We start from the raw sequence: 5,882 nt of genomic DNA, 5'->3' as shown, positions 1-5,882 counted from the left end.
ATATGGCTGACCGTAGTTAAAGGCCTGGATGTGGCAGCTTGCTTTCTCACTTCCCCTCTGTCTGCCTTTTTCTGTCAGTGCAAGTGCCCTATAGCAAATAATAATAATAATAATAATAATAAAATTAACACAGCAGCAGGCGGTGTACTGGTTAAGGCGCTAGATCCCATCGAGCGACTGCGGTTTGAGTCCTGGGCCTGGCCACTTGCCTTCTCCCCACACCCCGGCCCCCTGCTGTCTCTCTCTGGTGAGTACATACCCCCTATAGCAAATTAAATAATAATAAGTAAAGTTTAAAACAGTAAGTGCTGGAGCCATGTAGAAGTCAGAGCAAAGTGTCCCAGGGTCAAGCAAAGAGCCTTCCCAGACAGTGTGAGGAAATGGTGTGGTAAAACCTACGGGAGCCTATCACTGGGGTCCTGGTCATTGGGGACGTTCGTTCCTGGTCAGGTAGTGGCAAACCTCTTGTGCAAAATGAGGATTGGGGTCGAAGCGTGGGGAAGGAGCAGGAGAAAAGCCTCCTGGCCTCCATCTGCCTCGTGGCCTTGCAGTGGAGGAGAGCGGACGTCGCTGTTGTCATCGAACCACAGTGTGGTGTGGCGTGATTGCAGCAGCTTCCACAGAGCTGCACGTGAGCCCTGGGGCTGTGCCCTTGTAACACGGGGATCCCGACTCTGGCTGCCTAAATTTAGAGGAAGATATTGAACATAAAGAAGGCAAAGTGACCTTTTAGTCTGCTTATATCAGCAGTTTACTTGGAGGCAGGCCGTACCTGCCTAGCAAGTGTACATCGATCTGTGCGTGAGGAAACACTGACGCTGCCTTCGGAGCCAGCGTGAGGTTGCTGTGCTGACTGTATCTGTGCTCAGCTAGTAACTGCCAGGCGGCCCCCAGGGCCCTCCGTGCCATCCCGCAGTGTCTGACCGTGTCCCCTCACGTGTTGGCTCGCCCTTCGAGTTGCTTCCTGGTCTTTTCCCTGTCACTCTCGCCAGCATCTTAGCTCTCAGTGATTGCTTTGGTGGAGTTTTTATTTTATTTATCCTTTTCTTTTTTTTTTTTTTTTGAGAAGTTTTTGCTATAAGGTACCTATGCTCTCCAGAATGACAGAGACAGAGAGACAGAAAGCAAGAAATCACCCCCTCAGGAGGGATAGCCATGCCACAATCCCTTCTCCTCCATTCTCCTCTTGGGATCTTGAGCACGCACGCACACGCACCCTGAGTAAGTTTAAGCCACCGGGTCTGGGACTCGAACCGCGGTCAACTACGTGGGAGTCCAGCGACAGCCATTACGTTAACTGCCGGTTCCTTTATTCTGTTAACACTGAATTTTTTCCTTTATTTCAAAGTAGTTTCATCTAAGATGATAGAACTGTCTCAAAATAATGAGGCAGTCCTATCCCTGACCGTTAGAAGAGCGCCATTCGTGGCAGAGGGAGAACGCCACATCCAGACAGGGAAAGTCCCTGATTCGTATGTTTTCTTTTTGAGAGATCTTTGCTACAGGGCTTGTGTGCTCACTGGAAAAACAGACAGATAGAAAGCGAGAAATCACCCCCCAGGGGGGATGGCCACACCGCAATCCCTTCTCCTCCATTCTCCTCTCGGGATCTTGGGCACACACACACATGCGCCTGGCGTGAGTTTTAAGCCACTGGGTACGGGACGCGAACCGCGGTTGACTACATGGGAGTCCAGTGACATAGCCAATATGCCAGCTGCTGGTGCCGAAAATGGTTGACTTCTGACACGCCAGGATGGGGGTTGAGGTGCAGGATGGCGGTCCAGGACCGCAGTCTGAGGTTAGGCCACGTGTCTTTGACTAGTTTGTTGGAACCTTCAGAGTTTGTTGGGTTTGTTTTCCTGATAGGTCCAAGCTCTTTGAAATTTCTCTGATTTTCCCAACCTGGCAATTTGGCTCTATGCCAGGCTAGTTTTGATTACATTTTTGCCTTCTTATTTATGAACTGCTTTGAAAGAATCTGCTCTGTTCTGCACTTCACTACTGTTTGACTAAAGGCTTGGATTAAGGGAGCGGCTAGGCCCCAAGTCGTCCAAGGGCACGTCTTGTCCTGGCCGAAACCCTGGTGACAGTTATGTTTGTGAAGGGATTAGAGCAGGGAGTTTCCTTGGCCTACAACCAGGAAGGTGAGAGTTTCGTTTACATTATTTAAGTAATTAAATATTAAGAGGCGCAGGTATGCTTGTGTGTGTCTGATCTCCCTGAAGCCATGGGGTCTCCCTCCCCAGGCTTCTCTTGCACGCTGCTCTCCAGCATTTGTCTGCGTTTCTGAGAGGCTGGTGTCCAGGTGGGGACTACATGCTGTGAGGGCTCTGCCGGAGAGGCGCAGGGTCCAGCAGGCGCCACCTCCACCTCGAGGGGAAGGGAAAGCCAGCAGCCGAGGCCACACAGGCTGGTAGTGCGGGCTGTCTCAGGTCAGGGTCTCCTGCGGGACGTCTGTACAGGGAAGGGCTGCGGCTGTGTGCCCGCTCCTGCCGGCCCCTGCTCTCCGATGTGGCAGCTGGCAGCGTTCATGCCGCACTCGCTCGTCAGGGCCTCTCACGTGAATTCATCCTGTCTCCTGTTCAGTTTAATTTTTTATTTACTTTTTTTTAAATATATTTTATTTCAATTTCTTTTATACACTCAATCACAGATGTCACTTAGCTTGCAAAGCGAATATTCCGACATGTATCCATTTCTCGCCGACCCAGTTGGGAATACCATACACATCCTCCTCGACGGGCAGTAACCATCTCTCTGTCCCACAAATGCCTGTCCCCCCACTTCTCTCCCCAGTGTCTCCTCAGTCCCTCCTCCTTCACCCTAAAAGTACGGAACGCCTCACCAACTTGCGGGTCAGCCTTGTGCAAGGGCCACGCTAATCCTTTCTGTATCGTTTCAGTATTAGTCTATGTGCTGCCGAAGCGAGCACTCAGTTTAATTTTTAATCCCCACGGATTGGGAGAGAATTGAATGATGAGGGACCAGCAGGTGGTGTGACGGTCAGGGGCGCTGGGCTCCAACATGGCCAGCTGCGGTTCGAGTCCCAGAACTGATGGCTCTCTCTCTCTCTCTGGTCAAATGAAAAATAAATAAAGTTAAATAAATTCTTTAAAAAAAGAACTGGATGATAACAGAGAGAATGAGGTCATGTGTCACGTCTTCAAAGCTCACTGGGGCCAGCTACCGGTGTGGTGGTTGGCGTGGCTGGATCCCACATGGCCAAGTGTCCAGTTCAAGTCCCAGACCTGGTGGCTTGAGAACCACACCGAGTGCACGTGTCTAAGGTCCCCAAAGAAGAGAGGAATGGAGAAGGGACTGTGGTGTTCCATACCCCATGCGAGGGAGGCTGCTTTCTTGCTCCCCTCCCTCTTTCTCTCTCTGTCTGGTGAGCACATGTGCCCTCTGCCCAATTATTAATGTAAAAGACAAAACAAAAACAAAAAACCTGTTCTATAACAGGAAGTGTTTGGAGCATTATTGTGTTACAATTTAGATTTTGCCCAGTCTCCTTAGAAAATGCGGCAACTCCCTTAACCCTGTAGCTGGTAGTTAGGGGAGGCAGATCCCTCACGGTGTAAAAACGTGCTGAGCGCATGTGTGTGCCCAGTGGGGTGCAGAAGTGGAAGAGGAGAGACTGCAGTGTGACCGCACCCCGTGGGGTGTCCCTCCCACGCTCTCCCTGTCCCTCACTCTCTTGCAAGTGCACACACCCTCTGGCAATCTAAAACAAAGAAGGAAAAGTGGGAAGAGAAAAGACAGCAGCCTGTGTGGAGCATTGCCCTTGGTGTCAGTGCAGGTGAGTCTCGGCCCTCCCTGCGCTGGCTTCCAGGCTTCCGAAGCCATGCTTTTCCCCGGGGCACCTTGTCACGGCCATCCTCTGGAGACCAGGATCAGGTACACACGCGGTCCTTTTCGGCACCAGTGTCCTGCACTGGAGGCCCACTTAGAAAGCAGGCTGCTGGCAGGAGCGGCCATGGCAGGGAGGCGCGAGTCGCGCCGACTGTGAAGAGCACGGCTTCCGTGTGCCAGGTGTGTTGGTGCATGCTGAGTGTGCGAGGAGCCTGCAGTGCCGTCCTTTGTCACCTTCCAGAGGAGCGGCAGCTTCCCGAAGGCCTTTGTTCTCATGTTTCTCAAGGGCTGAGAGGCGGTATGTGTCCCCCTTAGCCTCACTGCTAGGGCGACCCCCATGAGCAACGACAGGAACGTGTCCCCTTCCTGCCAGGAGGCAGATGCTTGGTCTGAGCTCGGGTGGGTGGGGCAGCAACAGATGAGGAGCCTGTCCGGCCTCTGGTGTGGAGGATCAAAGCCGGTGGCTGGCCAGCCTGCCTTTCTGTCCTCCCCTGTCCACCACAGCCGCCCCTCCAGGCCTGCCTGGCTTCCTGGGCAAGTGCAGCCGGGTCGCTTTCTGACTGAGATGCGCCTCATCTCGGATAAAGGCCCCAGAGGCCTGGGAACCCATGGCCACCTCTGTCGGTCTAGGTTCAGTCAGGAGAGAAGGGGACCAGAGGATGGCGTAAGGGTTAAGTCACTGGACTCCCACGTAGTTGGCCGTGGTTCAAACCCCAGACCCTGTGACTTAAAACTCATGCCGGTGCATATGCCCAAGATCCTGAGAGGAGAATAGAGGGGAAGGGATTGCGGCCTGGCCATCCTCCCGGGGGGTGATTTCTCACTGTGTCTGTCTCTGGTGAGCACATGTGCCCTATTGCAAAATAGCTCTCTATTTTAAAAAAGGAGAGAAGTCCCACACACTGATCTGAACAAGAATTCAGTATGAAGGTAAGCTCTTTAATAGGGCATAATAAGGGACTGGCGAATCAGAAGAGTGAGTGCAGGAACAGCTGCTTAAGGAACACCTGTCCCAGGGCTGATAGAGCACCCACATAGGGGCCCACCCTGGGTGTTCTAGGACACCACCAGGGCTTACCCGGTAGCAGAGTTGGTAGTACAGCAATGCCAGAAATCCTCCCCACAGGGTGCCGGGGAAGGCTGTTCCAGGGTTGGGTCCTCCCCAAGGCACCAGGGAAGGCTCTTCCTGGGGCGGGTCCTGCCCAAGGCACCAGGGAAGGCTGTTCTGGGGCGGAGCCTCCCTGCAGAGTGCCAGGGAAGCCATCTCACCTAAGCCATCCCTTGAGAACTGTCTAGGGGGTGGGTGCTGCTGGCTGCTGTGCACCCAGGAGCCCGAGCACTCTGCTGCAGAGCCCCCAGGGCCCCGAGCCGGGAGCTGCTGCTGGCGTTGTGCCTGGGATCTGCAGGAGCCTGCTGCCCAGAACGCCCTCGGCCAGGTGCGCCCCCAGGCAGCCCGGAGGCCGCTCCCTCCTGCGGTGTCTTCTAGCGCCCTCTGCTGGCAGCTGTTTCGGTGCACACTGCCAAGAGGATGACTTTCCCGGAGGAGGCTGTGTCCGTGACCAGCGCCAGAAATAGCCCAGTGACGCTCCCAGCGGAAGGGAGCCTGTCCGAGGCCACGATTACCCGCTTTATGTCTTATTGCTAGGTTTATGAAGGGGTGAACAGGAGCGCCTTAATCCTGTAAGCTACTTTCATGAACCAGGACTTCATTCCAGACAGGGCGTGAGCCCTGCGGGAGAAGCAGGGGCCCAGCCACGAGCCTGGACGGTGTCTTGATGGCACCAGCGTGGGGCGCAGGCCTCCTGTCACTTCACCTCTTCCTCCCGTTGCACTTACTAAGTCAGGGTAGCTGAGACGGCTCCTTGCCTTCTTGTGTACACTTCAGGAAATTTCAGTTATCTATTTAAATGTAGCAAAAATAACCCCAGAAACATTATTTTCAGCGCTCTGCTGCCCCCTGCATCCTGGAGTGCTGTCTCATGCTAGGATATGCGAGCTGGGGGGGGGGGGGGGAAGGGGGCACAGGG

The 5,882-nt window shown here is 54.0% G+C and overlaps 1 non-coding gene across 1 annotated transcript; it reads right to left on the bottom strand.

Annotated features, from left to right (window-relative positions):
• Positions 1–2,828: 2,828 nt before the first annotated feature.
• Positions 2,829–2,935, bottom strand: LOC114008275 (U6 spliceosomal RNA). Its single transcript, XR_003549832.1, has one exon. It is a non-coding gene; the product is annotated as a U6 spliceosomal RNA (small nuclear RNA).
• Between the last annotated feature and the right edge of the window lie 2,947 nt (positions 2,936–5,882).

This window comes from Tupaia chinensis, unplaced genomic scaffold (genome assembly GCF_000334495.1).
Source record: "Tupaia chinensis unplaced genomic scaffold, TupChi_1.0 Scaffold000041_1, whole genome shotgun sequence".
Taxonomy (NCBI): domain Eukaryota; kingdom Metazoa; phylum Chordata; class Mammalia; order Scandentia; family Tupaiidae; genus Tupaia; species Tupaia belangeri.
Note: the sequence above shows the minus strand (reverse complement) of the source record. Positions and strands in the feature narration are given on the sequence as shown.